The following is a 9,055-nucleotide window of genomic DNA, read 5'->3' on the forward strand; positions in this document are numbered from 1 at the left end:
AGTGAGTTAAACATAATGAAATAATGAGCATTGTTTTTACAAATTTTTGAAATTTAAACAGAAATATCTCGAAAACTATGAGTCTGAGGAAGGTATATGTGTATCAATTTTTTAATCCTGAAGACCTCCTCTATCCATCCGTACCATCAAATCGCGGCGCCAAAAGAATCGTAATATTTGCTTTGGCTTCTAGACAAAAGTAGTTTAATTGCAAATAAATTTAGAGTAAAATAACGGAAATCATGTATGCCGCCAGTGAAAAAAGTAGTTTGACACAGAAGAACTATGAACACTCCGGACTGACCTTGGTTATTTATTTGTCTTTATTTATCAAATAACATGAGACACAAATACCATTGTACTATTTTCTCTATATATGTTAAACAGAAAAAATTTTCATAGTTTTTTCAAAACACAATACGTCGCAAAACTGGTATTTGTCATGTCATGAAAATAAAAACAAAATAAGAGTGAATTGCATATAAAATTGTGGAATTTTAAATACCAATATCTCGCAAATATAAGTCTGAGAAGGGTATATGTGTGCACATTTTTTAATCCAAAGATCATCCTCTATCAGGTTATACTCTCAAATCGCGGCGCCAAAAAAATCGTATACTTGTTAAAATTTTAAATTGTCAAATTATCTTGGCTTTAACTCCCTTTTAATAAAATATTCTGTCTCTTCGAACGTGGCTTTGAGATTTTATTTTCGATTGAGAATCATAACGTGGATTTGCTGAACTTTCCAGAGTTGGATACTATTTATAACAGGATTTTTACATGCTGAAGGCTAGAGAAGACAGTCTACTTGAAAGCGCTGAGCTTACATTTGTTGGAAGCACCCAACATTCAAAATATTTGGCAGTAATGCTAAATTCTTAACAAATTGTAAAAGGAAATATAAAGTAATAAAAAATAATAACATTCATAAAAATTTAAAATACTTGGGTAACATTTGTTGTGGAATTCCTAAGTTTCTGTGCGTTTGTCAGTTTTTAAAGGTTCTTAAGTTGTCATTCTTAAATAATCATAAGTATTAAAAACTATCACTTTATAAAATAGCGCTGTTTAAGAACTGTTATTACAATTATAAATATTAGTTTAATAAATATAATGCAGCAACAGACAAAGTAAATTCATAAAAAACAAAGTATTTAAAAAGCAACTTCTTTTGAAGATTAATTTTGAGAACTATTCAGTTAGAAATGTTTATATGAATAATCATGTAATGCATTAATATAAATGGATGGACGATATATAACGACAATGGAAAATTGTAGGGCATCCACCTGGAATGTCCGGTCCCTTAATTGGGAATGTGCCGTTGCCCAGCTGGTTGATCTCCTCATTAGAGTGAAGGCTGACATCACCGCTGATCAAAAAATGCGATGGACGGAGAAGGCCTGAGCCGAGTAAGTCGTTTTGGTATTTACTAAAGTGGTCATATAAAGGAGTGCAAATTGACCCGTCTCCGAGTCTTGGTATCTCCGGCGGACGAACTTCTAGCCACAATCCGCAACAAAGCGAGGTGCTTCAACATATCGCTGATTTGCGCCCACGCCCCGATGGAAGAGGAGGACGATGCGACCAAATATGCATTCTATGCTTGGAGCGCACTTATGAGAACCCCCTGTCACGATGCCAAAATCGTGCTTGGAGACTTTAACGCCATGGTGGCCAAAGAAGGTATCTTTGGCGCAACAGTCGGTAAATTCAGCCTGAACGATGAACATTGGGTTGAGGCTGATCGACTTCGCCGGGGCCTGAAATATGGTTATCTGTAGTACTAGATCCCAGCATTGAAAAATTCATCAAGCTACTTGGTTGTCTCCGGATCGAAAAACCACCTCGCAATGTTACAATCAACCACAACACGTGCGGGATGGGATAGATACCGAAAACAGAATAAGGTAATGCTCGAAAATTCTACGAAAAGATGCGGCGACTAAGAAAAGGTTTAAGGACCGGAGCATTCTCTTGTAGAACTCCCAGAGGTGATCTACTGGCTGATGCCCAGAGCATACTAAAACCATGAAGGGAACACTTCGCCAGCCTATATCATTTTGCCAATATCGTGGCAAAGGCGAGCCGAAGACAAAGAAACCATGTAAAAGTTGTTCAAAAATCAGGGTTATGTTGACAGTTATCTCCGATTATCGAGGTAAGGTGCGGCCCGAATTTCTTCCGACAGCCCAAACTGTCAATAATCAATAATATTTAAGTGATATACATCAGTTGCGCGAAACTATTCGTAAAAATAGGCCGGAATTATGGGCCGACAACTCTGGTTGTTGCACTGCGATAATGACTTTTTCGCCAAATTTTTAACCGATATCGTGCCGAAACTACCATATACTCCTGATTTAGCCCCATGTGATTGGCTATTGGCAGGGAAACCAGTTTGAGTCAATTGAAGACATTAAACGTGAATCTCTTCATGCGTTTAAGACTATTCTAGAAATTGCTTTAGAAACTGTTTCGAGAATTGGAGAAAGCGTTGGAGCAAGTGTGTTGGTGCCAAGGGGGATTGCACTGAGGGGAACGACATAGATTTTGAAGAGTAAATTAAAATTTAAAAATTAAGAACAAAGTCTTACTATTTATATAATTCTAAAGCTAATGGTTGCTATCATTATGAAATGTAAAGTACCTACCGTAAAGTAAAAATAATCAAAGCTAATGCCTAGCATTACCTTAATATCTTTATGTTACATGGGCATCGGATTGTTACCACGCCCACTTTCCATATAACACAATTTCAAATTCATTTCAAAAAAGCACGCACAAATTGTAATTAAATTCCCAGGGTGAATGATATTTTAAAGAAAGGTATTTTGCTAATTCGGTAGGACTGCCCTTAATTACTATGCCAAATACGGTACACCTCAGTAATGCGTTGCGATTTTTATAATGTATAAAAATATCGAATAAAAAATGTGTCTAAATTTTTTTATTTCTACGAATGGTGCAAAGCTTTCAAAAACAGCCGAAAGATCGTTGAAGACATACCTCGTTCTGGACGACCTTTGACCTCTTCAACTGATGAAAATATTAAAATAGTGAAAGATATCTATAATATCTAAATGAAAAAATATGCTAAAACCGCTAAAAAACGAGGTGATATTCGTTGTATTTTCGATATTCGTGGATAGGTGCATCATAAATTTCTTCCGGAGGGACATGCTATCTATGAGGAGTTCGATTTGGCCATATTGAGGGGTTTGAGTGAGAATATTCCGCTGGAATTACGGAAGAACAATTCATGAATTTTAAACGATGATAATGCACCATGGCATCGAGGCACAATTGTGATTGAATTTAAAGCCAAAAACGCAGTGGGATATATGTGGTTTACATCAGGCGGATATTCTTTTTTGTCACAATTTATTTATTTTAAATTTATTTTCTTTCAAACGATAGCGAATAGTTCTTTCACTAATGGAAAAATATTTTCTTTATTCCATTCCAAAGTAACCATTTTTGGCGTTTTAAGGGGATCCTATTTGATTTCTCCCAACCACACTTTCTGTTGTCTTCCGATCCCTGCCTGTTCGATGTAAATTATGGGTGCCTTCTGATTTTTATATCTTTTATTTTGATAATAAATAGTTTGGAGTGATAAGTTATATTCGTTAGCGATATTTACGCCGTAAATAACAAAGTTAAACTTTGTCACTATTTAAATTCTTATTTTGTTATTTAATTCTGCCTTTTTAACCATTTGAACTGTAATTAACATTTTTTTTAAAGTATTCTGAGTAAAGAATTCGAAACAAGTAAAAAAACTTTTCTTTAACTTTACATACAAAGGCGATTGATTTACTCGATATCAAAATACTTATGCACTTCTCTGTATTTTAATATTCTCATCAGCCGAAACTTAGCATAAAACGGAATTGAGAAAATATTATACTCGTGTGTAGCTGTAAATGCGCAATTTTTTAAGCTGCTCTTTAATACAAAGCATATCAAGGCATGAAAGTCATGTGACGCGTGTGCCAAAATAATTGTGCCGACGTTTGTAAATTAAAATATGATTTTACTATATGAATCTACAATATTTACCTATACGAATGCATATTATTTCCTTTTTCTCTATACGCCTAAGTGAATTGTTTTACAGTCATCGAAATAAGAATAGTGTACAAACTAAAAAAGGGAATTTATCGAAGTATACAAGCGTTTTTTTGAAAATGAATGCATATAATCAATTGCGACCAATTTGTTCATTGTTGATCAGTACTTATTGGTGGCACCGGTACTTTTGTAGTACTGTTACTTTCTATTTAATTAGCGCTCATGTACATTCAGTGCGAAATAATTATGGTAGTTGTGGAGCCCCAGCGGGAATCTTCGAAGTTACTAAAGCGCGTCCGACAATTTTATGGGGAGAAACATCGCACCTTTCTATGTACCTCTACCAAATATGAGCCCTTAATATGGATGGTGCGTTGGGAGGAGTTCATCAAGCGTACTGGTGCTGAGAGGTGTGTAGTAGATGCTTGACACTTTTGTTTGTTTCTCACTCTCTCGCACCGTCCTCATACTAGCGTCTGCCGCTATGATGCCATCTCAGCTGATCACCATAGCGTGGTTGTTGTTAGTAGACGCTTGACACTTTGTTTGTTTGTGGTGTTTTCTATTTTTTTTCCGTTTACAGCGATCAGTTTTACATACATTTTAAAAATTATCTATCCATATATATGTATACACTGTTTTTATTACATCCTGTAACAAAAACAAGAACCAAACAGAATTCTTCCACTTTTAAATCGTCAGATTAACAATATCCCTCTATATAATTGTCAGATTATCTTTTGGGAAGACTCTGACATTAAGTTCATCTCCGTGCATAAAAATCTGACGCGCTGGAGTATCTCAAGGTCACCTTTTTTTTTTTACAAGTTTTAAAATAGTCATGACTTTTGGTCACGTCGAAATTGTCAGAAATTTAAATGCTACACTTTTTAGAGGTTCATTAACATTCACTTTGAAAATCTGATGCACTCGAATAACTGTTTTTTTTAACCCCTCATTACGCCCTCCCTCTTTAATTGATTTCCAGATTAATATATATCTACTTAGGCTGTTCACGATAAGGTGGTTATCGRGTTATGTGGTTATGTGATTAAGTAAACAACAAAAAAATGCGATATGACAAAATAACCAACTTTGACCAACCCAGACCCTGTCTCTTATACACATCTAGATGTGTATACCACATAACCCGATAACCACCTTACCGTGAACAGCCTAACTATCAGAAATACAATGCGCGTATATACCATAAATGACTGACGCGCTTGAGTATTTTCAGGTGACTGTTTTTTCACATTTTTGAAAATAATCACCCGCTCTTCCAACCACTAAAATGGAAAACTTGACCTAGACTTTATTTTTTTTTTAACGTTATCTTGACAATCTAGTTAGTCTCCATGACGCTCCCGTAACTGCAAATTTAGCACTCCAGGCTACCCTACTAGTATAGCGTACAATAAGGTTACATTTATTCTATATTTTTAAGGATTTTTAAAGTGGGTTTTTTTTTAAATAAACAATTAAAAAAATATTTATCCCTCTTAATGAGCATAACTTAGTAACTAATTTAGAGATGCCTCGCGGAACTCATTTATCGCTTCTTAAGCGCACTACAATTTAATCGATGCGGGAATGTGGAGCTACAATAAGGGATATAGCTGAAAAATTACGTCGCAAAAATAAATCAATATTTTCCTTTTTAAAAAATCCCGAAATTTATGGTACAACAAAAATAAGTGGACGTCCTCCAAAGATTGATGAACTGTCGAAACGGCAATGTGGTTTTTAGTGATGAAAAAAAATTAATTTAGATGGCCCCGACGGCAATGACAAATATTGGAGAGAAATTTCTAGGAAGGATCTCTTATGGTATGTGGGGCTTTCGGATACAATAGTGCAACCCCAATCTGTTTTGTAACGCATAAAATGAATTCTTTGAGTTATATTTAACTGTTAGACACTGTTAGATTTTGTGAGAAACCATAGATTTTTCAGCAAGATAATGCCGCGATACACGATGCAGGTGCAGCAAAACGTTTCTTTATGGACAGAAATATAGCATTAATGACTGGCTATAAGTCCCGACTTAAACCCCTTGGAAAATCTCTGGGAAATACTTTAGCAGTAAGTTTATTCCAGTGGTTGACAATTTGATACTGTTAGAGATCTAACAATAAATACTCATTTCCACCCTTCGCTTTGATTTAATGAATAAAAGTAATATTTTAACTTTTAATATTTTAACTTTTATTCATTTAGAAATGTCGAAAAATAAGAATTTTACGCCTGAGAGACGCGTCCTGATAAAAAAATTGCTTTCCGAGGCCAAAATCTATGTCGAAGTCCAAAATATTCTAAGTTGCTCACCCAGAATGGTACGCAATGCTATCAGGTACCAATAAAGTAATATAAAACGTGAGAGAAATGTCAAGAAGCGAAGTCAAAACCATAGTCAGATACCCAAGGCAGACATATCCGGCTGCTACAGAGGTAAAAGACGCCTTTAATGTAACTAGAAGTATTGAAATTATATGCCGGTCATAAAAAGTGCCGTTATTGCTTAAAACACATGTTGAACAAAGACTTTGATTCGCTAAAGGAAATTTTAATTGGTCTTCGACAAAATTGCGGAGCATTTTATGGTCGGATGTATCGAAGATTGTTATGTATGGCGAACAAGGGTCGCGTCAATATGTAAGACGTCTGTCCTATACCGAATAACAGCCGAAATATACAACAAAAAAAAGATAAAACATAGAGTTGCCAGTATCATTGTTTACTCATACTTTTCTTAGCAAGGTATAGGTTTGGACGTTCGAGCAGGACAACGATCCCAAGAACACAAGTAAAGTTGTTAAAAGGTGATTTGAGGAAACGAATAACATGGTAATGTTGTAATGACCGCAACAGTCCACTGATATGAACCTTATAGAAAATTTGTGAACTGATGTCAAGGAGACAGTAGCCCGGTGTAAGTCGACATCGATCACGCAATTATGGGAGGCTGTGATGAACGCATGAGAGTCTATTTCCATCGAAAGATGCCAAAAACTCGTTGACTCAATGCCACGACGCAGTGCTGCAACACCAAAAAATAAAGGTCACGCAACTAAATTCTAATTTCATAAAAAGAAAGTTAAAAAAAAATTTGCTACCTTTGTCGAAATTTCGGATTTGATTTGTTACACTACTAAGTTTTTGACCGCCGAAATTCCTCATAATTTTTTTTCATATATTTATAATTCATTGGAATTAGTTAGACATTGAGTTGTTTTGTAATTTATTTTACTTTTATGGTAAAAAATATTTTTTTTTATAAAAACGATATCTTATATTTTTTAACAGTTCCTTTTTACGTTGGCACAATACCAATAATTTGTCCGAAGCTGTATTTGATGGTTTGGCACCAAAAGTAATTCACGGTTTTCAAAAATTCTTTCACAGTTGGGGCTACACTATCTCCGGTAAACATCTTCTTTATTTGCGTAGACACCGCATACGGTTATAGCCAAGTTTACAACAGCGCCCCAGTCGTTATGGCCCTGTTTGGCGTCGGTGAACATAAGCTATATTATATTTTAAAAAATGTTAGGAATCTTAACTAAAACGCCAATAATTTGACTTACGTTACCTAAAACATGACTTACATAAAATAAAATGAGTATGGTCGGATAGAGAAGGTTCTCCAGATAAAGAATATACAGTGAATCAAAAAAGTTTTGGCACACCTCAATTTTTCCACTTTGCTTCAATATAACTTTTAATTAACTAAACATATCAAAAAAAAAAAAACATATTTGTTTAAATAATGTTTTTTTAATACAAATATACAAAAATTAAAAATAAAAAATTCATACAAGTAGGAAATTATTAAGAAAATAATGAAAAAGAGTCACATTCATATCAAAAAAGTATTAGCACACATCATGTTTTTTGCATATTCCTCTTCAAGTTGACTACCTTTGATCCCGTTTTTAGTGACTTCTGTTAGATATTGCATAATAATGAATAATTAGAGCCATTTACTTTTAGTAATGTGTTTAGCCTTGACATAGATTGAGCAAAATGGGTCGCGGAAAAGAGATAACCGTTAAAGTGTGGAAACTCATTTTGAATCTGTACCTGGAAAAAAAATTATTGCGCGAAATAGAACAAATTGTTCAAAGATAATTTTCTAGTGTAATAAACCATTACTTAAACAGCGGAAAATATAGAAAGCAAAAGCGTGAAAAAATACAGGAACAACTGGGGAAAACATTTAGCTTACAGACAGTCGGAAATACCCTGCATAAGGCCGGTTATCATGGTCGTGTACCTCGACAAAAGCCTCACATTTCAAAAGCTAACAAAAAAGAGGTTAGATTTTGCTAAAGCTCACCTACACCAACCTGAAACTTTTTGGAAAAACGTGCTTTTTAGCGATGAATCCAAATTCAATTTATTTGTATTGGATGGGTCTCATGGAGTTCCAAGGAAATAAAATCTTAAAACAATAAAGCATGGCGGCGGAAACATAATGGTGTGGGGCTGTATAGCGGCAAGTGGAGTTGGGAATCGTGTTTTCTTTCGAAGAACAATTTGCTTCCCAGCGTAACTCAATTAGGCTTAAATGGAGTGAAATGGCAGTTCCAGCAAGATAATGCTCCCAAACATTAAAAAAAAATTCAATTTGCTATTTTTCGCTAATATATTCTCAAATACCATTCATTTCGTGCTGGCATTGCTCATCCTCCAAGTTGTCGGCAACAGCGTTTGTTTACGTACATTTCTTTGTTTGTGTATTTTTTCGTGGTTCGTGTGTATTATTTTTGCTCGTACAATTGCTTTTGATGCTGGTATTTGTATACATGTATATACATACGACGATGGAGCAGACGTTCCATTACCCGACCATGATGAAGTTYGAATAGCMWTTGCCCGCCTGAAAAACAATAAAGCGGCAGGGGCCGATGGATTACCGGCTGAGCTATTCAAACTCGGCGGCGAAGAGCTGATAAGGTGCATGCATCAGCTT

The 9,055-nt window shown here is 35.1% G+C and overlaps 1 protein-coding gene across 2 annotated transcripts in view; it reads left to right on the forward strand.

The window, feature by feature from the left end:
• The window catches only part of LOC108972535 (ceramide synthase 6), a 77,866-nt gene that overhangs the window by 14,410 nt on the left and 54,401 nt on the right, over positions 1-9,055 (forward strand). The gene's annotated exons all lie outside the window — the stretch shown is intronic.

This window comes from Bactrocera latifrons, unplaced genomic scaffold, assembly GCF_001853355.1.
Source record: "Bactrocera latifrons isolate USDA-ARS-PBARC rearing strain unplaced genomic scaffold, ASM185335v1 scaffold_401, whole genome shotgun sequence".
NCBI classification, from domain to species: Eukaryota; Metazoa; Arthropoda; class Insecta; order Diptera; family Tephritidae; genus Bactrocera; species Bactrocera latifrons.